Source organism: Stegodyphus dumicola, chromosome 12, assembly GCF_044657685.1.
Source record: "Stegodyphus dumicola isolate Sdum_Otavi_A_Nest chromosome 12, ASM4465768v1".
NCBI classification, from domain to species: domain Eukaryota; kingdom Metazoa; phylum Arthropoda; class Arachnida; order Araneae; family Eresidae; genus Stegodyphus; species Stegodyphus dumicola.
In genome coordinates, this window is record NC_140779.1 from 37,979,219 (window position 1) to 38,005,467 (window position 26,249).

General features: G+C 33.4%; 1 protein-coding gene across 3 annotated transcripts in view; it reads left to right on the forward strand.

Annotated features, from left to right (window-relative positions):
* Positions 1-26,249, forward strand: part of LOC118193645 (solute carrier organic anion transporter family member 4A1-like) — a 126,343-nt gene that overhangs the window by 38,084 nt on the left and 62,010 nt on the right. Inside the window, exon 1 of one of the 3 annotated variants that reach the window (XM_035364764.2) lies at positions 21,163-21,185. The exons of the other annotated variants lie outside the window; for them this stretch is intronic. The gene's annotated coding sequence lies outside the window, so the exon portion shown is untranslated. Of the gene's footprint in view, positions 1-21,162; positions 21,186-26,249 lie in introns of those variants that run through there. 3 annotated transcript variants of the gene reach the window in all.

Genomic DNA, 26,249 nt, shown 5'->3' on the forward strand with positions numbered 1-26,249 from the left:
TAAATTTAAATTTGTTTAAATTTAAATTTCATTCCCTGCAGCAATGGCGCAAAGAATATTTAATTAAATTTGTATTTAAATTTAATTTTTTTAATTAAATTCAATTTATTCTTATGAAACAATTATATATATATATATATAAAGATGGAACATCTTTTCCCATATTTCTATAGAAATACTGGATACGAATAAAGGAAATTAGGTAAGGTTACAGTTTATTGTGTGACAATAATGTGTACAAAAGAACATTGAAAATGCCGTTCATTAGCATGATTATGGAGAAGAGTCCAATGTGTTCCAAACTTGAGGTTGCAAGATGGCAATGAAAATGTGGCTAGTATGGTTTGTGATCGCCTCTGACAGACAGATATGGCTGTTAACTAGAGAGTTCAGTAGTGCATGTGGAAGTCGCAGCCACTCCTCCATCAGAGCAGTTTTTAATTGCTGAATGGTTCTGGATGAGGGTTGGCGTATTGCAGGAGAGCATCCCAAGCATGTTCAATAGCAGTAAGGTTAAGAGATTCGGCTGACCAATCCAATCGGTGAGTATCCTCGCTTTCCTTATAATCATCAACCAGGTGGAGCCTATGTGTGTGTGGGGGGGGTGCATTGTCATCCATAAAAATGAACTCAGGCCAACAGCAGCCCTGAAAAGTCACACATAGGGTTGTAAGATCTCCTGTCTGTATCTCTAAGCGTTCACAAAACGAGTATCAAACACACGGAACGGTGTGCGGGCATCTTGCATGATCTCTACCCATATCATCACTCTTCCACCACCATACTCTCCGTTTCCGTTATATTGCTGGGGTGGTATTGGGTCCCCGGTTCCCTCCATATCAATAATCCCTGAGAATCAGGCTGCAGACTGAATCTAGTCTCATCCGTGAAGAGAGCGTTAGCCTAATAAATATGTGCAATGCTGGTGTTGTATGCACCATTGTAATTGCTATGTTTTGTGGGAGGGAGGGAGTAGGAAGCAAATTGCGGTCTCAGGAGCTTTCTGCCAACTGTCTTCCTTGCAACTGATGTTCCAGTAGCAGCGGCAAGGTCACGAAGCAGTTGTGTGGCTGTAGTCGTCATCTAGTGCTTGGCTGAAAGTACAAAATACCGGTCGTCACTGGTCATTGTGGCTCTCGGGCAACCTTTTCTTGGTTTTTCTGGGACCCACCAGCGGCCGAGCGGTAAAGTCGCTGAAAACTGGTAGTTCGGTCCGAGGTTCGAATCCCGCGAACGGGCTGGCTGCATGGGCGTTTTCGTGGTTTTCCCCATGTGTAACGTGTATACGAGCCAGTTTCCCTTAGAAAGTCCTCCACGAAGGCATCCCTCCCCTTAGGCAGATAGCCCTAGTGTGCTTTGCCCTAAGTAAATACACCAAACCAAACCGAACCTTGGTTTTCTGGGCACTGTCCTGCTGTTTTTAAACTGATTTCACAAGTTAGAGATGACACTCGGTGTTACATTCAGTTCTCATGCAATCTAAGCTTGCGACTGGCTTTGCCTTAAGTTACCCACGCTACCATCCTTAGTATAAGCGATGATTTGTACCCATTTCATCTAAAAACAACAAGAATATTTAAGTAAGACGATAAAAGTCACTTCGTTGCAGAGCGGAATGAACTGAATAGCTAGACGCGGTCTTTTACACCTGCTGGTGGTGTAGCGACTTCCACAGGAATACGGAAACTCATCTCAGTGACACCAGACCATAGTGAAATTTTATGGCAACCAACTGTCCAGGTTTTGTGTGGCATTTTAAGAGAAATGTTGCAGAGACATTAGGAAGATATTTCGACATTTAGACATTTTGGAAGCAGGAGACTTGAAAAATGAGCAGTGCTCTCGACGAGAATCGAACCACGGACCTCTGGAATATTCGCCCAGCGTGCAGACCACCAAACCACGATGGCGTGCTAAGAAAGGCGGGAGAAATACCTTTGATATTCCCCCTTTTAGACGGCGACTGGGGTTTTAGGGGCTCCAATTGCCAAATCCTGGGTGTGGCGAATCATCATTCACCACCCTTTTAGTTCGGGCGCCAATATAGAGACATTAAGTATTTTTAATAGCAAGAGAGATGAAAATGAGCAACGCCTTCGCCGGGAATCGAACCACGGACCTCTGGAATACGCGCCCAGCCTGCAGACCACTACACCACGAAGGCACGCTAAGAAGGCGGGAGAAATACCTAATACCTTATAAAGTGAGGAAATATTTTCCGTCTCTTAATTTTTTCCACCAGTGTATGCAATATATACACATTTGGTTCGGCTTATTGCAGCCAAAAAGGGAGGTGTCCCATAAACCAAATTTCAACCAGTCCCATAAACAAAATTTCAACGTTTTAAGGTTTTCAACGTTTTTTAGTCGTTTTTATACATACATGCGTACATACATGACGAGATGCATACATACATGAGAGATACATAGATACGTATGTACGTACAAAAAAATCTCATTTGAATCCACTTTGCAATCCGCTTTCGAAAGAAGAGTCCTTTATTCTGTCCAGACATACAAATGTCACGTAAAAACCTCGTTGAAATGGATTCGAGAGGGATCAAAATGGATATTTTCTTTGAAATATGGTACCTGAAATTTGTGAGATTACAATACTTCCTTTACTTTGTGCAAGGAAGTAAAAAGAAGAAACATTTAATACCAGGATTTAAGTACACGAGTTTTTTTTCTTTTTTTCTTTTTTCTTTTTCTTTTTTTTATTAAAGAGAGAATAAACGAAATCTTTCCTTTCTTATCTCTTAAAACATATATCTTCCCTTTTCAACAAAATACTGTTTTTATAAACCATTCATTGACAGTAACAAATTTGCATAATGTAAATCCTCGAAATTGTAAAATAGCTTAATTTGATGCAATTTACTTATTAACACTGAGTATGATAAATTTTTAAATACTTGAAATTAATCATATATCTGTATCTAAGCTGACGTTTAGTTACTCCTTTCACGTTGCTAAACTCCACCGGTAGCCAAGTGTCTACCATAGTTGATCACTTGCCAGGATGTATGAGGAGACCGAACTTGTGACGGAGGTTCCTCCCATGTGGGATATAATTTACGCAAATCCGCGTCTCCTTCCCCTCGCGTAAGTTTGGCTTAATTTGGGTAATACACATTATCTGTTTAATCAAATATTCATTATAACAATATAAATTTTCTATTCTGCTATTCCTGTTATGAATTTCATTTGTAAAACTCTTATTGAAAAAGTTTCGGAATCCCCGTTCCGTTTGTTATGCTCAAATTAAGATGGCAAATGAATGTTATTTTTGATTAGTGCACGCGAAGAATCATTCGAAAGAATGCTCGAAAATTCTTAAACAAATGCGTTAAGGTTCGTTTTGTTTATCTTTTGCAGGTGAGTTTCCGTTATATTTTAGCATTGTGTAGAATAAGTAAGTTCACTGCAATCGATACTATTCTTTGATGATTGTGTCTTATAGCAATTCAGAATGTTGTGTTTGTCATAAAATTAATAGCATGATTTTTTTGATTGAAGTGACGGAGAAACTGTTTTCAGAATAAGAGGAAAAAACTATGAACTGAAAAAAAAATATATATATATATAAATCTTGAAGTGGAGAGATGAAAAGGTAATCTAACTTGCTAAACAAATGTCACGAATTGCTAAGTTAGTTGGCAAATAAATTTTTATTTATAATATGAAACATTTTGATCACTATCTTACGTAAATTCTTAATTTAAATTAGAAAGTTTGGTTAAATATATTTCGAATCGGAATTTAATTCATCCAGAATCCACTTGAAATCCCAGCAATTGCATTGATAATTCTCAATTTTTGAGTGAAATTGTAATTCCATCTGTGCCTCCAAATCAGATGATCTCCGATACTTAAATTTATTATTTAACTGTTCTTCATTAAATCTATTTAGTTAATTTATTTTTCATTTATCTGTTTACTGTTTATTTAATTTTAATAATCAATAATTTGTTTATCTTATTTATTTATTTCTGTTTACTTTCCTTATCTGAAGACCATAGGGCCCTGGGCATTTCTAATTCTAGAAATTAAGGCCTGGTCTTGATATATATAGAAATATAGGCAATATATATAAGTGCAAATATTACAAATACATCTTGGGCATAAAGAAGTGAGCTTTATTTAGAGTATAGAGACTAGAGGATAAATAGGTATTTAATAAAGTGTTATAAACAAATTCTGTAACTTTTCATTTCTCGTGAATTTTCTGAAAATTAAGTACTTAAATATAAGTTGAAATGTAATGCAAATTACGTGCTGTTTAATTTTTTTTTTTTTTTTTTTTTCCCAAAATGAAGTTCTTGGGAATTTTTTGTGTAGAAGTAATTATCCGACAGCTACGGATAATCACACATTTGCTGATAAATGTTACATAATTTTAGACATTAAAAAGTGAAACAATTAAGTATCAATCCTTGAAACAATTTGCATAAAAAGTATATATATATGTATACAGTAACATTTTGTAAAATTAAATGTGTTACATTTTGGATAAATACTTCACGCTGTTTGTTGTGCACTCATTATTCACGAGATTGCAGTCATGCATAGACAATTATGCGACATTTTAAAGCATAAATGTAATTAAAAATAAAATTAATCTTTTTACTTTCTTGTAAGGAGTAAAGGAGGTATTGTAATCTCGAAAAATTTCGTGTATCAATTTCAACGAAAATGTCCCATTTTAACCGCTCTCGAATCTGTTTGAACGATATTTTTGCCTGACATCTGTAAGTACAGATAAAATAAAAGACTCTTTTCACAAAACGGATCGTAAAATACATGTAGGAGGATTCAGAAGAGACTTTTTTCGTGGCATCTGTACGTACGTATGTATGTATCTCGCGTAAGTCAAAAAAGAGTATCCTCAGAACGTTGAAATTATGTGTATGGGATTGCAGTAACATGTAGTTGTGCACTTCCCTTTTTGGTTGCAATCGGCAGCTATATATCTATATATTAAAAGTATATAAATATATATATAACCCATTCTTGTTACCCGGCTTCGTGAGCTGAGTTGGAAGATTGTGCATTTTTTGCTTGTGATTGAATTATGTTGTTCTTATGTTCCGAGTAAGGCTTTTTCGCCTTTAGTCAATCTGCATGCTACAGTTGTAGAATTATCAACAATTTAAAAGTTGTTTAAGTACTACTAAGCCTAATGGAGCCGCCATTTGTTTACATTTGAAAAGTTTTAGTAGAACAGTGAATTAAGTCAGTTTCTGTACCAACTTCAGTGTCTTTTTGCAAAGTGGGACCAAAAGTAAACTTTCAGTTTTGTGCACCGAAAAATCTATCTTCTTATCCGATGGCCAAATTGCTTGTTTTTGCATAGAAACTATAATTTTAACTATAAAAATTGCTTTTCTTGACTTTTTTTAGTTGTATTTTACAATTTTTAATGAATATATTTTGAGTTTTTATGTATTTTTTGCCTTACCGCGAAGTGAAAACTGAATTAATTGAATCAAAAATATATCTCTATAGAAATTCGAGGAAATAAGTTTAAATGAAATGCAGTAGAAAATGTGTATAATTTAATAGGTTGTATAAAGAAGTCATGCCGTGTCAACATCAGATTTTTTGTGTTAATATCTGCGATAACGTTTCGCATCTCAGTGGTTCTGATTAGTCTGTCACTGGCTAAACAGTTTTTTACATCTCTGTTCCATATCATTATACAGTCAAAAGTCGTTAATTCGGAAACCCATAATCCGGAATGATCTATAATCCGGACCTCAAAGGTAAAAACTTTCTGCGCATGCGCCGCGTTGGCACATGCGCATAGGCGTTTACGCGTGCGCGTAAGATTTCCACGACTGCGCATATGCGTGTGCGCAAGCGCGGAATACGTTTTTGCATGCGCGTTTAATGTATAACGGACGGTATAAGCTAAAATTATCTAATTATCTATTTCAGTTAATGTTGATAATTGCGTTGTTCCTTAATCTTCGAATTGGATCCGACTTATTATTTTTTGCAGACTGTAAGAGCAATTTTGTAAAAGTAAACTTGAACTTTCGATTATGTCAAATAGAATTTCTGATGCTAGAGCTCCCAAAGGATCTACAGAACGAAAGTATGTTTCGATGTTCATCAAACAAAAAGTGGAATTGCTGCAAAAAATGGATAAAGACATGAAGAAGGTGACAGAGAGGTTAGTGAAAACGAAAAAATTTCGATTGACAAGTTAGTCGGTATTCTCGGCACAGCAATTACGGGACTTGAACAGCGGAACTTTGTAACTGAACAAGAAATTATGTCTGTTTAATAGAATTAAAGAGAAAGTATTATCACATAAAACGAAGCAACTTAAACAACTTACATTCAAAGAAATGTTTAATAAAGTAAACAAATAAATATTAAGCCTTTTTTTTTTGTAAATTTTGATACCTTTTAGATCATAATTGTTCTTTATTTCATAAATTACGGTTTCATATTTTTAATTTTAGAATTTCTGCATGCCTTCTTACCAGATTTAAACTGATGATCTATAATCCGGAATCGCCGAAGTCCCGACGAGTCCGGATTAACGACTTCTGACTGTATTTAATTGTACAGACGAATGTTTACTCTGGACGCTTGTAAAAGCATATTTTATTTTTGCTGGCAAGGGCTTTTATCATTTACTTAAGTAGAAAGTAATGTTAAAATTTGATTTCGAACATGAAAGTATTCAGCCATATTGTGGATATAATGAATTTATTTTACCTTGTTTTGGTTTAGCAACTAAATGTTTTTTGTTTGTTTGTTTGTTTGGCGTCTAAGCAAAGTGTGTAATTTGTTAATGTGTAAGCTACGAATCCGAAAAATACAATGTGTACTAGTATTTTTACAAAATATTGTTAATTACTTATTTTCGTCGAATATGGCGAAAGGGTTAGTTTAGGTTATTTAATTACGGCAAAGCCTCGAGGGTTATCTGCCTAAGGAGAGGGATGCCTTCGTGGAGAACTTTCTAAGGGAAAGTGGCTCGTATACACGTTACACATGGCGAAAACCACGAAAACGCCCATGTAGCCAGCCCGTTCGCGTGATTCGAACCTCGGACCGAACTACCAGTGTTCAGCGACTTTACCGCTCGGCCGCTGGTTATGGCGAAAGGGACAGAATGCCGTAAATACTTTCTAATTTCTAAGCATTTCATCTTTTAAATCAGATAAGTCTCTCACACTTAAATACATGTTATGTAATAAATGTATGTTATGTAATAAATCTACATAACTCATCTCGTTTCACTAATTAAAACAATCATGCCTAAACCCAAAATCTCATTCGTTCATCTCAATTACTTGATCACCAGTCGTGTGTGTGTGTGTGTGATTATGGCAAAGCCTCGAGGGCTATCTGCCTAAGAGGAGGGATGCCTTCGTGGAGGACTTTCTAAGGGAAACTGGCTCGTATACACGTTACACATGGGGAAAACCACGAAAACGCCCATGCAGCCAGCCCGTTCGCGGGATTCGAACCTCGGACCGAACTACCAGTGTTCAGCGACTTTACCGCTCGGCCGCTGGTGGGCGATCACCAGTCGTGATTTGTCTTTCTTTATTTTCATGCGGATAGAATTTACTTTTTATGCTTTCGAAGAATAAAAACAGCTACAGTACTGATGTTTACAAACGGTAGTGACTCTGGCTTCATGGAAGCTGATCTTCGTACAACACATATTTGAGATACAGGGCGATTAAGATGTTCCTGAACTTCTCTTCACAAGTACTTGCTCGAAAAAAATGGGAATATTCGCTGCTATCATTGTTTAGGGTAAGTGTGTTAGATCTTCGATAAATGCGCATTATAAGGCAGACTATCAAACAAAGGTTTGGTTTGATCTATTGGGATTACAGCTAAGCAAACTAGGGCTATCTGCCTAAGAGCGGAATACCTTCGTGGAGGACTTTCTGAGGGAAACTAGCTCGTATACACGTTACACATGGGAAAAACCACGAAAGCGCCCATGCATCTAGCTCATTCGCCTGGAATCGAACACAGATCGGAACTACCAGTGTTCGGCGACTTTACCGCTCTGCCGATGGTAGGCTATCAAACAAAGGAACAGGAGGGGGAAGATAGGGCTGTCAGTTCATCATGAAACTCATGCAAGAATACAAGTTTTCTATGCTAGAAGTTGAAAGATTTTCAGAACAACATTAGGAACAGTCAAGCGGGATGTCCAGTCTTCATTTTGAACAAAATGGCGACAAAATATATTATCGTCAACATCTGTGTTAAAAAAATGGTTAAATACCAATATAAGGAAACAGTTTATATATTTAACAGAATATTTCACCAGTAAAAAGAAGCGCTCCACCAAGTGTTTTCATCAAATGCCTCCATTAAAATTGTCTGGTTATCAAAGCCGTGAAACATCGGTATCTCATTATGAGTTCAGTTCTCTTGTCCGAAGGGACCGGTGAGGATTTTCTCCATCTGTTGTGAAAATACGAGCAACTTTCCTCAGAAAGTTCTTCACTAACACTTCCTGTTTCCTAGGAAAGTACTTTTCAGATGTTCTCTCTAAAACATTTGTTTATGATATAATGTTTATGAAGGGGGTATAATTTAAAATGCACATGTCTACAAATCATCAGAATACTTACCGCTGCCCGCCTTTCTATCCCGAGTTTAAAATAAATGATTAGTCATTCTTCTCCAACTAAAACGTAAATATAATGAGTACAGAAATCAATGCTTGAAGGAAATTAAGATGATAAAAAATAATTTTGCGACGTCTCGAAGAGGATTATGTTATAGCGATTTCTTAGTAGTTTTGCTGTCTGAAAAAATGTTTCTTCGAAAGTGGGCTGTCTGTGAGAGGGCTGGGGAGAGAAATCCGCTGCGTAATCTGAAACGTAAAGAAAGTTCTGCATCAGCAACTATGAATCGCTGAAATTAAAACCGAAAAAATCAATATTTAGAATAAAAACGAAAAGTGCATGAAAACGAATTCGTGTGAAAAGAGTCAAGTTGTTATGAAGTACCTGGATTTAATAAAAAAAAAAAGAAAAGAAAAGAAAACTTTACAGCTTTAAGGGGGCTTTCTGATGGAGCCGAAACGTCATTCTGTACACGAGTCTGTGCAAAAGAACAAAATGTCACAACGATCAAATAAAATAATCCTGGAGTTCTTGTAGTTAAAAGAAACTCGCTTTGCGCATGAACTTTTATATCTGTGTGTATGTGGGGGGGGGGGGTGTGGAGGAACTGTAGACTTATAAAAGATTGCTCTTTTTAAAAATTAGAATCTTGCTTAATTGGCTCTCCAAAATGTCGCCTGAAGTTAAAGTTGTTAATAACAGATTTTGGGTACTTGCCTTTTATAATAGCCTAAACGAAAGAACATCCAGTTGGCATAATTCGGAATAAAAAAGTGCGATTTGGGGCCAAGCCTTACAAACATACACGAAAACGAAATTGACTACGGTAAAAGATAAATCGATATCTGTATAACACAAGTTATTACAAGGAAAAGGATACACGCTGGTGGGCCAGCTCATGAGAAGGAGATTAAAGGTTAAAGACGCATTAAAATTTTTTTAAAGCTCTACGCAGATTTACACAAAGACTTTGAAAAAGGGGAAACACGATTCGATAATATAATAACATAGTCCCCCTTAGTTAATGTTCTACATTATTGATTAATACTAATAATTGATTGTTGAAGTAATTTTTTATTTTAAATGAGTAAGTACGCTTAAACCCTCTATTTCTGTTGCTATCATTCAATTAAATTAGTCCAATTCTGTATTAATGGTTGTTATTGCGCCAAGCCGATAATTTATTATTTACGTTCTTATAGTCTTATTATTCGCCGTTTCGTTGTCTTCGGCGCATCAAAGGAAGCTAATCCTCGCGAATAACGAAGGATTACTCTACAATTTATTTGTAAACCTTTTTACTTTGCAATAGATGTAGTAGAGCATATCAAAATTTTTTAATTTTCGAAGAGTGGTATTTATTGCTTTGAAAATCTTTTTTTTCTGGGAATCTTTAATGCGCAGTTTCCAGTTCTGAACGCACCTGAAGCGTATTAGCACTGCTGCACATGACTCTTCTAGTTATTCGACCTTGCCTTTCAACTTTTTATTAGAGCATTCTACCTGTGTGTGAGGTTTCAGATTAATCAAATCGCAAATTCCTAATTTAGGCGGGGTGGGAGAACATTCTACCGATGAAGTTTTTAGATAAACTTGTAAACCGATTCTTAAATTATTTTTAATTTCAAAAGATGATTTGTTTCGTTATCTTTAATGTACCCTACGGAAAAAAACTGCGTATTTAGAAGAATTGTTTGAACATGCTGAAACAATGAGAAGACAGAAATTAAGAAATATCTAGAGAGGTATCAAGCAGTTTGTTGAGAAATTTAGGTCCGCGATGGTTAAATACTAGCAAGATATGGGGTACGGATTTGCGTAAAAGTTGAACAATTTCTTTGAGAAATTTGCTCTCAGATATTCGTAATTCCTCAGCAAATCTGTGTATTTTGCTGAAGGGTTATAATATGCGACTTTATGTATCTTACGTGTTGGATTGGCGAAAAATCCCTACATTTAGGATTAGGATTAGGAACGGGAAAGACGGGCACCACATAATTGGTTTAACGGCTTCTAACCACTACGTGATCCCAGCCGTTTATTGAATGAATACATAAATTACATAATACATAATAATACATAAATACATAATTTGGAATGAATACGCAAAGATATTATGTTTGAAACAGAGGTTAAGTTTTCGACGGAGTGATCTACATTTAACTTGTTGGATACATAAATCTTTGTTCCACCAGTTAATGGCTTGTAACGTTTTTGGTATGAAGTTGTGGAAGATGTGCTTTGCCAGTATCTTCATAAGTTTGTAAGAGGCTATTTGTAAAGTTACTAAGATCCTCTTTTGTTGTATATGATACTGGAGAGGTGTCATCGTATACTTTCTGTAAATATTTGAATTTTCTTGCCAGGTGACTTATATCTTTTGAATATTACGGTAGATGAAACTTGTGCGATTTGGAAGGTTATATATTTATGATCTGAAAGAGTATATTCATCAGAGACTGTCCGTTCTTTAATATGTGGTGCTAAGGATTGTTTCGATATTGTTACGTCAGGCCATCCTATTGCAAAAATACGGTCAAAAGAAGGGGGAGAGTCTGTGCTATGGTGAATTATAAGATTTTTGGAGGCGATATAGTCTTCTAATTAGAGGCCTTTAGTATCTGTTGTATTGTAACCCCCAATGGTATTGTGGGCATTGAAATCACCGACAATAAGTTGATGAGTTGAAGTTTAAAAACGTAGATTGGAATCTAAAAATTGTATATCTCCATCAAGTGAAGCAGTATGTGGTGAGTAGATTGAAATTAGAGCAATTGAAAGCCCAATTGTTTCTAGGAAAACCCTACATGATCTCTTTCTATCTTCAAGATTGACGGAGTCCAGTTAGAGTTACAAATAACTATGACAGCACGCGGAGGTTGCTCTAAATCTGCTTTTTGGAAGATACTCCATTGCAATGGCAGACCAACTATTATTCCATCTCTAGTAAACGGCTCCTGAAGAAATATGATATCAGCTTGATAATTGACAGCAAAGGTAATGAATGACATGTGCAGTTGTAGCTCTAGCGTTTTGTAAGTTTATTTGCAGGCATTTTATTTTACTTCGAAAATTTTGCTTTTGTAGTTATTGGATTCATATTATATTTGATCAGAGGTACAGAAATATTCTATTTAATTTTGATATTGAGTTCTATTACGGATTTTTATTACTTCTTCTTGGTAAGATGGACAATGCGGAGCATATGCAGGATGATCACAATAATATGACTACCAGAATATTTATTATTTATGATGCAGTTTATACAATTTGGTTTATTGGCGGGACATTCAGCTTCTCTGTGTTTTACGCCACAGTAAGTGCAGTGACAGTGATATGGGCAATTATTCGTTTTATGGTTTTATGTCAAACTTTGACAGTTGGCACATCGTCTAGCACACATGAATTCGAAGATATAGCAAGTATGCCAGCCAAACTGGATTGTTTTCAAAGAAATACATTTATGAAAGGTAACAGATGTACATTCGATAACCCATTTAATTGCATTATTTCGATCTCGAAGTTTAAATAAGGGTTTGAATTCTGATAAATTATGGTTTGTTACTCTTGAAAGAATATTTACAACGGCTTCTCTTGTTGCGTTTAGTGGGAGTTGATGAATAATACATTTTGGTGGTCGCTTTTTTGCGATTCTAGTATGTAGGATATCGTGTGCATGTTCAAATTGCTGGAGTAAGTTATTTATTTCTTCAACACCTTCTTTGGTCTTGCAATGTACGGCAATTCCTCCTTTTTCAATGGAAACTATTTTCTTAACTTGAGTTTCCACTTTTTCAATGGGTAGTATGGTTTGCAGTTTATCAGGTAGTTTGGAGATGTGTCGTGCGTCGTTCGCATAGATGAGAAGTACAGGATCATTTTGCTTTGATTTTAATGCCGGAGGTATATGTACGTCGGTGGTTTACTTCTCCGTTATCCTGATTTGCAATAACGTTTGATCTATTTTCCTCTACATTCAAAAGTTGTTGATGCACTCTTCCGTTATTGGTGTAGAAAAAGGGATTAGCTGTCTTTCTTGTGGGGCAGGTATCATGAAACTTGCTGAGCTGAAATTCTGGTGAAGTTCTTGTGGGGCTGAAGTGATAGACTCACTAGTTGTAGAAACATTCATTTGATATAGAGCTGTGAATAATCCTGTAGTTCCTGTCTTATGATTGTCGGTAGTACATATTTTTATCTGTAACTGAAAGTGCTTATTTCCAAACATCTTCAGTAGATTTCGTAAGCTGCGGAGTTTAGTACAGGAGTGAGTGCGTTAGTTTGACGATCGCATTGGTCAGTGGTTGTGCAGGTAGAGAAATGATCTTCATCATGTTGGTCAACGTTTAAAGACACTGGAGATAATATTGGTAGTTTGGAAGGATAAAATTGTTCGATAGCGGCCCTTGTTCAATTAATGAGTGCGTAGTAGTATCATCAAGAATCGGTAGAGAATTTCTCACTGAATTTTTTGAAGATGCAGCTCTACGCATTACTATTTAAATGAAGTATTTCTTAATAATGACAAAATTTAAACAAGTAAAGCCTTTCAATTTGTAGTACTCTCACAGAGCATGTATGATTTCACAATAAAAGTAAATTTTACTTCCATTGAAATATGTCGAATAATATATAGTGTAAACAATAATTCAGTCAGTATAAGATTAATATATAAAAATGCAGTCAGTTTATGTACAATAAAATGAAAACAATTATAATTGCAGCTTCAGAAGTTGAGTAGTTTAGATCCTTTTATTAGATGAAAACATTTTAACACAATAATGTATATCAAACTCGAATGTAAAAATAATTTATTTAAGAGTCATAATATTGATATTTTCAGTTTAGTGTTATATGTTTAATAGCAATGCTTTAGAAAATCTTTAAAATAAATATTAAATGAAATTAATATTTAATTAATATTCCTCCCAATTATGAAAATATTTTAATAAAACCTATATGGTTAAAAAGAGAAGAAATTAAGCTTTAAAGATAGCATACATATAATTATTCTTAAAAGTATTTAACCCTATAAACATTATTCAAAAGTTAAAATCTATTGAAATGGTTAAATATTACAAGAATGTTAATGAAACATTTCAAATTTAATTATATTGAAGAAATTTATACTTTACTATATAATTTGATAAACATAACATTTATGAGTCTTATATGGTTGAAAAGAGAAAAAATACCTGCTATTCAATGAAATATATATGAAAAAAAGCAAAGATACTAAAGGGAAAGCCTCAATTAAAAGGCTTCAGACAGACGTTAATAATGAATTCAATGGAGCGACATTATTGAGACTAAACAACTTACAATTTGCATATTTCAAAATTAAACAACTCCTGACAGGTTGTAGATGGAAAAATGAAAATTACATCATTAAACGTAGTTTCTGAAGGGCTTCAAAAAGATATAACTTTCTTCTTTCTCGAACCAATTTATACGCAACTTGTAATAAAGCTTTTCAGAGTATAACAAAATCCGTCCAAAACAGTTGAAAGTTAGGCTTGGGATAATCTCTACATCTAGCAGATTAAAAAAGAATTGTGACATTATGGAGACATGCTCTTCTTTTTCTGCTTTATTGGCTCAACAGTCCAGGGTGGGCCCTGGCCTTCTGGAAGCATCCCTGCTTTTGGCAACTCTTTTCCATTTTTTGACCTTTAGAATGTTCAAGACAGACATGTCATAGAAACATTTGAAAAGTAACCTCTCTGAAAGATAGTTTCTAACAGATGTGACAACACTGACAATGTAGATCGCAGGATGACGTCTATGTACCTTTTGGACCAATAGCGGATTTCCGGAAGTGTTTCTTACGTAACGGGTCTCGCAGTGGTAATACGAAGTGTAACAGTTATATGCTGCTTCCGAAACACGTAAAGTGAATACCTTTGGACCATAGTAATCACAAATTCTTTAATCATACGAAACAAAATCGCTAAACCCGATACAACTTCTAATATAAAATATTTTATATAAAGTTTTGAGACTGCGACAACCAGAATAAGAAGAATTGAGATGCTGAGAAATAAGAAGTTAAACATTGCAGCTGAAGCTGAGAATGTAGTCCAATCTCCGCTAGACATCTTTCAGGTTTGTTTTTTTGGCATTGTACATACAAGAGATGGGAGTAAATGGCTCTGAATGGCAAAGAAGGAAGCTGTTGTTGTTTTCCGGCAGCTTTCGTGTGATGTTCCGGAGAATATGTCATCTTAAGTCTTCCATTGTCTCATGATGGTTTTGAACGGCTGTTAGAATAACTAACTAGTAACAACATGCACCGACTCCAGTTATCATCAAACCGAACCTCTTGAGTCATATCTCAAGGAAGTACGGTGAAGTCTCACCTCAAGGAAGTACCGGAACTGATGCGACCAATTTGCCTCTGAAAATGCAGCAACCTCTGTGTCAAAAGCGTTTAGTGGTTGTACCGTCGTCAGATGGGTTTAATCTCATTTGCTAATTCAAACAACATACTGCCAATAAATACACTAGCAGAACTGACAAAACGACTACGCAGTGTGCTTTGCAGATGTTTTCGCGCATATGTAACTTGTGCGCTTTAGACCTTCTTTATTTGTTCATTGGGGTATTTTTGTTATTTGTATGGCTAGCTAAGATGCTAAAGGGCCAATTTCTCTCAGACAGTTTTCAACAAAGGCAACCTTCTTATAACAAGATGCACTCGAATTGCTTTCCCATAATCAGTTAACTAACTTTTCATGAAGAAGTTTGAGTGGATCCCTTTTCTCTCACGACATGCATTTCGTTACATATTTTAAGCTTATTTTCCTTCCGCCATCTTGAGAATTTCGTGCTGTCTCGCATTCAGTTTGAAACATTATTGATGTATTCTTGATAATCTAACTTCTAACTACGTTCAACTAAGGTTCGATTAAAAAAATAAGCTAATATTCTGTAGCTAAAAAAACATTCCTTAGGACGATAATGCCTAAAAAGAATGTTTGTTTGAAAAAAACAGAGAGAGTCTTGTAGAGAAAGGAAGCTCCGCTACTGAGTTTATTAACGCTTGTTGAAATATGTGTAATAAACGGCTTATAATATGCCATGACATGATTAAGCTAATGAAGACTGATGACGATTGTTAAAATACCCGCCGTCAAAAATAATTATCACATCTGTTATTTTAGAAACTATAATTAAACTTTCATTCAAGGAGAATACTTTCGAGCATTTATTAGAAAGCTTATAATTATGCTGGATGTGTTAGAAAGTTTGAATGACAACTTCTAGAATTAAACAAAAAATTAAAATTAAAAAAAATTAAATAATTCAACATATTTTTCATGGACTTAATTCTATGATGATTGTTATAAAAACCATTGCTTTCAAATTTCATGAAAATTTAAAAATACATATGCACTACTGTGTTTCAGTCGATTAAAAAGTGTAAGTCCTAAGTCTGCATATATTTTTGTGAACTGAAATATATGTGAGTTCATCATAAGTCGTGTTTGAATCGATTAAAAAGTATAAGTCCTAAGTCTGCACATATTTTTGGAACTGAAATATGTATGAGTTCATCATAAAAAAGATTTTTTAAGAGAATTAAACCAAACTATGTTTATTTGGAGGCTCTACAATGAACTATTAAATTATTTAACCAATTCAATTTTAATGATTCTTTATTCCACTTGTTTTAAGTTATATCTCGTTTATAAATGAGAAGAAATTGATAGACGTGAAATTTTGTCGATCACATTGTTTTTCAGTTGTATATTCTCTAATAATCTCATAGCTACACTTCAAAAATATTCATTTCGTTTATGACACTTCAATAAAGTTTATGATTACATTGCGGAATTGTAGTAGTATTTAAATAACTTGTGGCCACTTGCCGTATCATTCGGATATGCGATATTACACTCATATCTATAAAATACCGCGGTAAAGACGTTTGTCATCGATCATCAGTAAGATTTTGTGTTGCAACTCTGCAAAGTGTACGATATTTATGTTTCAAATTTAATCAGAAAACTCGGCGATATAAAAGTGCCATTCGTAGTATTTGTCTTTGGAATTTAATAAAAAGGTTTAGCAATTTAAAAGAATACTTGATTACTTGTTGATACTTCCCGAATTAAAATATTTTTAATCTTTTACGCGGCAATGTTTGTCTTTCAGCAAAGTGAAAAGATATTTAATTATATATATACATATATATATATTTCAAAAGAATAAATTGAATATAATTAAAAATTAAATTTAAATATAAATTTAATTAAATATTCTTTGCGCCATTGCTGCAAGGAATGAAATTTAAATTTAAACAAATTTAAATTTAAATTTTAACAAACACGCATAAAAGTAAAAAAGCAAATATAAAGCCTAAAAAAAGAAAAAAAGCCAAAATAATTTTTAAAAAATTTTTTTAAAAATGTGCAAACATATAAAAGATTTAATTCTCGAACTAATCTACAATATCATTTAAATTCAGAAGCATAAGCAAAACAAATGCAAAACCAATCCATGAAAATAAATTCATTAATTTAGCAAATTAAAATTAAACTAAACAATTTTTTTTAAAATGCATAAGTGAATGAGTGTTGAGTAGGCAGGAGACAGACTTATCAAGGGGAAGTTGCCTCCAAACCTAACTCTCCAATCATTCAATTCGTGTTTCGTCATTCATGCAGGCAAGGGTAAAATTCAAAACCAAAAGTAAAAAGAAATACCAATAAAGTGGTACTCTTAGAAATTAACGTTTAAGAATTAAATTAAATTTAAGAACAAACTTCTAAAAGAAAAATACAAATGAAGTCTTTTGAGAAACAAGCAAGTAAAGTCAAGGTTTAAATTAAACTTTTTTTTAAAATTAAAAAATTAATTTTTAATAAAAAATAATCTAGAAACCAATGTATTTTAGAAACCCTTGTCTACAGAAACCTCCCCGACACGAATATGCATATCAATAAAAAGAAACTAAAAAAGAACTAGACATAATCCATATAAACCAATAAGAAACAAAAAGAACTAATTCACAATTTTTAAAAAACAAATATATATTTAAAAATATAATTTCATATTTAGAAAATACTTAAATACTACATAAAATTTTTTAAAAAAAAATACTTAAAGCAAGTAAATAGTAAGTTTTAATTCTAACTTACCTACTATAGGAGTGTTGGGGTTTGCAAAAGTGTTGTTAAAGAGAAGTAAGTGTGTTCTTCAAATTATATAGATGGCGCTTTATGTAGGTAAAGTTGAGTGTCAAGCTGCTATCTTTGTTATATTAAATTTTTTTTTGTAAACATTAATTAAAAAAATTAAATTAAAAATTCTAAAGGTAGTAATTATCAATTATTTAGGGAGCAAAGTAGCTGAGCCAATCAAGAGATGTAAGTTTGCTTGAAGGAAAATAAAGTTTTTTACTTTTATACGTGTTTGTTAAAATTTAAATGGTATTATCGCAACCAGGTTGGCGCTATTTGTAAGTTTCAGTAAAAAAGTATGAATAGAAAGAAAATGTACATTTATTAATTACAGATAATTTTTAATACAGTTTTTTATATTATTTTGTTTTAAAATATAAAATAGCAATTAAACCCTTCCGGTTTCAAATTTGAATAAGTTGCAGAATTATTTTTTCGGCGGAAATCTTTTGGATATTGCTTTTAGCACTGATTGAAAACCGTATTCGCCATAACCATGTACACGTCGACTTATTTTTACTTAAAAAACATCCCAGAATTGCACAAAAATGGCATTGCGCACACTCTTGACTTTATCCATGTACACTGCTATTTTCTCATAAATTACAAAAATTTGCACGAAAATGCAGGAAAATTTTGTGAATCTCCACATGCTCTTTTTACAAAACTACGTATAACCAGTAGGGTTGCCGTAAGTAGGGTCGCCAAATTTGGCAATTTATGCGAATTTTGTCCTGGTTGCGATAATACGTAAGTACCATTTAAATTTAAATTTGTTTAAACTTATATATATATGTATGTAAAGAAGAAGTTCCATTTGTTTGTTTGTGTGTGTAGTTCTTACGAACTCTTTTATTCCAATCTGGAAGAAATCTGCGTATTTGACCTTCAGATCAAGAGGAATGTCACTGTCTTTATAGGATTACGAAAACTGTCCCATGGGGTCAACATTTAGGAGTTTCTGTTAGAACGTTTCGCTCATAGCGTGAATCTATGGTTTCATCCCCGCTATGAGTGGAAAATCAAGAAATTTACACTCGCACCCACAATTGTGTGTATGTATTTATTGCATAACATAAATATTAGTATCTCTACTCTACACAGTTTCAATTGTGGAATCCCGTCTTCCATCTTAGGTTCACGACGGTGTTGTTGCGTTTCCACCATCAGTTCTTACTAAAATTGTTAAATGGCGCCGTGCTCGTTATAGAAAATACACTGACCACATAGGAAACACGAACTTTTTCTTATAGAAATGACTCTTTTGCACTGAATCGCTAAATCATTCATTATGCCTGTAAATATTTTGATGCTGACATGCTTAAAACGTAATAGAGATGAAAAAGAACTTCTGTAAAAGTCCTCTAAAGCAGTGGCCTCAAATTCAAATTGCATGCGGGCCAAATGCAGGATCTGAAAACGGTTGACGGGCCAGACTTTTTTCTTAAAAAAAAAATATATATATATATATATATATATATATATATAAAATATTTTAAATAAATTTAAAATTTTGCTTATTAGATATTTGTTAAAACGTGGGTAAATAATAATAACAAAACCGCAAAGGAATAAAATTTAAATTCGCATTTATTTTCTATCTGAAATCTAAAGTTTGGTACCTGTAAGACATTTTTCTTGGTTCCACTTTTTAATTCAAATATATTAAAAACTAAATTTTAAATATGTATACTGACATTTCTTTCAAATAATTCCAACATATTTTATTAACCATTAAGCATCCTACTTTAATTTAAATAAATAAACAAATTGTTTTAACTTTGTAAGCTCTCATAGAAAATTTACTCGGTAGGACAAAGCTTTAAAATAAATAATAACAGTTTAGTCTTTTTCTTATTTATTTAAAATTTCTTCGACGCATGTATAAAGATATACATATTTGTACGTAAATAATTATAAATTTCTTTATTTCTTACTATAACTTGACACTTGGTGGCATTTCTATTCTGATAATGTTTGTAGCATTAGAAAGAAATTATGCTAGAAATTACCGTCATGACGGATTAAATGTCCATCGATCGATAGGGCTCTTTTCTCATTAATTTTCAACTGTGAAAAAAAGCTATTGACATATAAATGTCAAACGTATAAATGTCAAAAATGTATTGACACATAAACTCCCAAATAAAGCGATTATTTTTAAAGCAAAAATTAGTTTCACAAGTATAAATAAAAGTTAATCAAATCTGTATCTCCAGATCTTTGAATAAGATTTATACCACAATATAAATGAATTAGCTTACTTTGTGAATTTTCTGGTTCATTATTCATGTTCGCTTTTAATGGAAATGAAAATACTGTAAACTTTGGATTTCATATATCTATCCTAAAATAATTCCAGCACCATATTTGCAATAAATTTATAATTGAAATATCTTCGCGGGTTGCATAAAATTGCTTCGGGTCTGCTCTCTGCTCTAAATATATTTCAAAGTAATAAAATGTGTTATAAAATTATTTGTTTTCGTTATTTTCAAAAAGTTTAACTTCAAATCGGGAGAAAGAATTTCATTAAAATTCATTAAGAAATTTATTTCATTTTTTCTGCTTTTTGTTCTGTGTTTCGTTTTTTTTTTATTCATTTGAATATTTCGAAAACTGTATATATAAATGTTTTTCATTTACAGGTTTATCTTATATGCCCTTGTGTCATCTTTTTCTATAATTCGAAAGTTTGTGGTTAAGTCCAAATCAGCAGTTAAATTTGTACTAGTAGGTGACCTTATTTTAAGTTTGAAATTTAGTTTATTAATGATCCGAAAAATTATTTTGTCTTTCCAAATATGAGCTACTCGAAGAAAAGTATATAATTTTTTTAGCTATATCTCTCTCTTTACTCTAAAAAAATGCAATCGTTAATAGTTGTTAAAATGAACATGTAATATAATCCTAACTTATGCATGAGGTGTTTTCTTTGTGCGAGAGGGCGAATTTGTGAAACGAATCTGATATTACTTATCCAACGTGGCTTACTAACCCAGAAAATGATCCTTGAAAGCTAGCGTAAGCATTTAAACTTGCTGATACGGGTTTCAAGGATCACTTTCACGCATTAAAGCTCAGCATTTGAGGTTTAAGTTACTCGTTCCTTCTTTCCAGTTGGGATTATTTCGTGTTTATTTTTCAGATTGGGAACTTACATCTACAGTTAACTATTCCTTGCTTTTAATTGCTGTAATTTTTCGTAAATTTTGATAAATCCGAAATAATATTTCATGTGTTCGATTCGTCATTAAAATCTGCATCCCAGTTATTAATGGCGTTAATTACTTATGTTTAAAAAGGCTCAGTTGCAATATGTTATTAGCTAGACAGTGTAGTTTTCTTTAAATTTTTCTTGCCTTGACTACTTCAATAAATGGTAAGTACTTGTTAAGTTCCTTTTCTGAACAGTAATTGGAATTTTTATACTATTGCATTCCAACTATAGAGACCGCAGGGTTCGTACGATCCTTAAGAGTCCTTAAAAGTCCTTAAATTTTTTGGAATCGATTTTTGGTCCTTAAAAGTCCTTAATTTTGGCCAAAATCAGCAGAAGGTCCTTAATTTTAATCATCTGATATTTTTGTTTGTTTTTATGACTGCCATTTTGAGTGTGAATTAGCATTTTGGAGAAATATTTTTGGCGATTCACTGACACATATGGTTATCTTTTGAATGGGTTATAATTTGTTTCTATTTCTAATATAAATGATGGGATACTCGAGTTTCTAAGCAAGAAGTGAAACATAAGCATTTCGAAATTCATTTTTTCTAATAAAGAAATCTTAAACAACTTTTCGCTTTTGGGGATATGAATTATTTTATTAAATGGTTCTAAATTTGGCGACTTGTCAACATTTTGGCGATTTTAAGATCAGTTTCTAGAGAAAATTTTTAATTCCGAGATCTGAGAATTTTTAGACGATTTTCTTTAAAACATCAAACATTGATAAATTTTATTATTAAAATAATGGTAATATATTGAAATTGTATTTAAAAAATAGCATTAAAATCAAACAGCTCTATTTTTCGCTGTTATATTATAAAGTTTCATTTTGGCAACTTATTATACAATATTATGAATCTGAAAAATAAGGCATAATGCTATAAAGCGCAATTTACAAAACAGCTCTTAACAAGAGCAAAATTAGCTATGTAATTAAGTAAAAATGTCTTCTTTTTAATTTTTTTCATAGTAAGCGTTTTCCCCGTCTAAGAGTATTCAAAATCCTCAGAATATGCATCAATTTTCTCTATAAAATTAATTTTACACTTTTCCCCTCCTTTTTTTTTTTTTTTTTTTTTCTAAAATATTTCTGCCTTTTTGCTGTTACAGAATTGGTAGGGATAATTTTTCTCTAGTATTTTAGACATTGCAGCTTGGAAAGTTTAGAAGGATTTGAAGGCAAGATTTATAGACACATGATTCTAGAAGATTCGAGAAATATGTGACAAAATGAAAAATGTCTCCATGGTATCAACATGTAATGGATGTATTTTACTCAAAGTTTGCGATGAATTTCTTACCTTTTGGAGGATGTCTGGAAGAACAATGAAAACATAATATTTGAATGTTTTACTTCTGATACTAGAATCTTTTTCCTAACATGTTTATCTTCCTTATTTTCTCTACTCAGTAGACACAAGTATGGAAAATATCAAAACTGCTTCTAATATTATCATATGGCCAGACATTATAGAAAGGGATTTTTTTATTAATAAAGAAATTGAAAATTTACAATTTAAAAGATTCATCTAATATGTCTTAATGCATCAACACATAGCTGGCACTAGCCATTTTCCACCTGATGCAATCTCTGTGGATCTTAAATTCTGCTGCCTAGTGCCTTTCTAAATTCTGCTTCCAATGCCTGCTCTAAATTCTAAAAGTTTTGCTATTTCTAGATTTTGTTGTTCAGTGTGTCACTAAGTTTTAAGAATTCTGCCACATCAGCTTTGTGACTGGGCTTTACCATATATACTTCATATTTCTTCTGAATGTTCATATTACTAAAGAAATAAAATTAGCTACTTTTTCTATACATTCTAAATGCATTTAGTGTTTTTTAGAATAACAGAAATCCTCAGTTAGATTCAAAAATTCTAAAAGGAAAAGGAAACATGTTGAAGAAAGAAACTGAGTACATAAAGAAAATTACTCTTCAAAGATATGTGCAGTTGTTATTATGTAACTTACCTGTTGTTTATGATTTCAGCCTTTCGGTTTATGATTCAGTCGAGGGTTTGGGGCTATTTAACTTTTACCAGATCAAATAAACCCTCATAGGTACCTCGTTGAGAGGTTGACAAGTTAGAAGATAAGCACGCAGAAACTAGCGAGAGCATTGGTTTGCATATTGAGACAAATCTCTCATTGTTTGATAAGATGCTTAAAGAGAAGGAAATCGATATAAACTAATCAAAATGTTTGGGAAGGCTTCAAATTAAAATGAAGGATGAATATTCTGTTGAGTGTTGTTGTTACAAAATATTTATGTTTTGTAGCTTTTAATGTGTATCCTAATATCCTTTAAGAATCAATGTCATAAATTAAACTGTGAAAATTTATTAGCTTTTGATTTTAATAGGCTTTTTTAACAAATATTGTTAAAAAATAAAATTTAATAGTGGCCATGTAAATCCATTATGAATAAGGTTATCTAATTACCTAATTTAATTACCGTAATTTCCGGAAGAAACGCCGCGGCGTTTACGTATTTAAAACTTAAATTTTCAGCGGGTGCGGCGTTTCTACCCATGCGACGTTTAGGTGCACTAAAAATAATGGTCATTGTACATAGTTTGGATGGCCTTGTCATTGTGCATAGATTTGTGCTGTTCCCACACAAAAGACCACTCAGTTGCTTTTTGCGAAAGTTATTTTGTTTACGTTCTTTCCCTTGAACGGACCTACATGCCTTATTCACCCTAAACGAGATCTCAGAACAATAACATTCTTCCCTCTTTCAAATCAACATTCTCATCAGTTTGAATAGTCTCTCTCCTCTGCCATTCGATGAATCTTCCAGGACCCATCCTCTTTCCACCCCTGCCTTTTCTGCAATTTTTTTCAAAGGCGGACACGACTCCACCTGCCTCGCAATAACGAACTCTGACGTATTTCCCCTTCAGCATGAATGGATTTTTCTTGGCATTCTGCCAAATACAGATCCCATCAGTTAGAGTACAAGTACTTGTTGAATAGTTTTTAATTAGGGAGGGAAAATTTTTGAAAATGTCTCTAAACGGCACAGAAGCTATACATTTCTCACCTTTAATTTATTTTTGAGTTATGGTTTCATTTCATGCATTTTTCTTAACTGGTATGTCATATATCAGGACTTAGGTTGAGTTTTTGCATCTATACGGCCCACGACGATGTCACGCGCAATTTAATCTATTGCGGCGTTAACGCTGATGCGGCGTTTCTGTGTAATTTTAATTTTTTTCCCGCCATTTTTCTCGAGTGCGGCGTTTACGCTGATGCGGCGTTTCTTCCGGAAATTACGGTATTTATAACTAACTGCTTACCCTTAAAAATTATGTCTACATATTAAAGCGAGTTATTGCCTTTCATTAACACTCACTGTGGTCACAAGATAAAACACAAAAATGTAAAAATTCAAGTAAAACTTATTCTTTGCATTTAGTGAAACTTAAAAATAATATAAAACAACCTATCATCTGTGGTACTTTAATCGCTTATTGGAACATTAAAGTATATTAACTGGGCTACAACCCCTTGGAACTCTACACAAAGCTATGACACTAACTGCATCAAACAGAGCCTGACTAACTTTCAACACTTCCCAACTGTGTCTACATCAGGCTTTTCAGGTTTGTTCTAATGAGCAGGTCTCTCTCTAGACAAGCAACAGCGGTGACAACCTTCAGTCTTTTGTTATGAGTCATGCTGATTATGATCTTACTTCTCATTTAAACCTATGCCTTTTGACATAAAATCTACCTGCTATTTATTAAACTTCTAGACTGACTAAGTATGTGACAAAATGAGACATTAAAAAAAATCGACATAAAGCTAACTATTAGTAAAACGTAAATGTCACTTATCTTCTTTCAAATATGTCCAACTATTATAAGTGTAAAATATTTAATGCTACTTGATAAATTGCATAAAGTGTATTTTATTCTCAAACTTTTTAATAATTATGTTAGTTAATTCATGCTTAGTAATAATGCATACTACTCAGGGATCTATTTTATTTTTAGAATGGTATTACAAAAATGAAAATCAGGCATAGAATAATATTTTTAATTGAATTTATTTAGTTCTCATTTGCTCATAGGTCCTTAATTTTTTCATTAATGGTCCTTAAAAGTCCTTAAAAGTACTTAATTTCCGTGTGCAGAAATGTGTACGAACCCTGAGAGAGGCTGCAGTTACATTTTTTAGTCCGCCGCAGAGAGTAGTAAGCTTAATGAACCCTGGTATTTCGACCCAATTTCAAACTCCGGGAGAAGAAATAGCTGCATGGGAGTTCTCGAAATTTTCTCCGTGTGTACCGTAAACACCAATAAGTTTTCCTTAAAAAATCCTCCCTGAAGCTATCCTTTCCCTTAGGCATGTTACTTTCATGTGCTTTTCCACAATCCAAATAACTTAACCTTACAATTTTTGTTTAATAATGGAAGGCTCGTTTATGTATAATCTTTCTTGCATTAGAAGAAGTGCCTAATATAAGAATAACATTAAGAAACAAGTCTCATTCGCGGTCGAATGACAAAGAAAAATTAAATAACGGATAGTTTGATCATTAATTGGTATTTGTGATTTTCCGACTTTTCTTTAAGTTTCGACACGTTTCTTCTCCATAAGTGAGGGTAAATATGGTACTAGTGAATTATATTTTGAATAATCCAAAGTATTGAAATATAATTACAGTAGTATCCCTGTATCCGTGAATAATTTGTTCCTGGAAATATCACAGATAATAGCGAAAGCTATGTAGATCAAGATATCTATGTAATAAGTATAAATTCGGTGAAGTTAAATTGGTAAATCTGGTACAGTAAGAGTTTATCATTATTACTCAAGTATAAATAAGATATTACAGCTTCTCTCAAGTTAGAATCATTGGTAGCATAGCTACTATTGTAAGGTATTTCTCCCCCTTTCCTAACGTGCCTTCGTGGTGTAGTGGTTCTGCACGCTGGGCCGGTATTCCAGAGGCCCGTGTTCGATTCCCGGCGAAGGCATTGCTAATTTTTCATCTCTCTGGCTTTTCCAAAAAATCCTAATATCTCTGCACTGGCGCCCGAACTCAAAGGGTGTTGAATGATGGTTCTCCGCACCCAGGATTTGGCGATTGGGTCCTCTAAAAAGCCCAGTCGCTCTTTAAAAGGGGGAGTAAGTAAGGTATTTCTCCCGCCTTCCTAGCGTGCCTTCGTGGTGTAGTGGTTCTGCACACTGGGCTGGTATTCC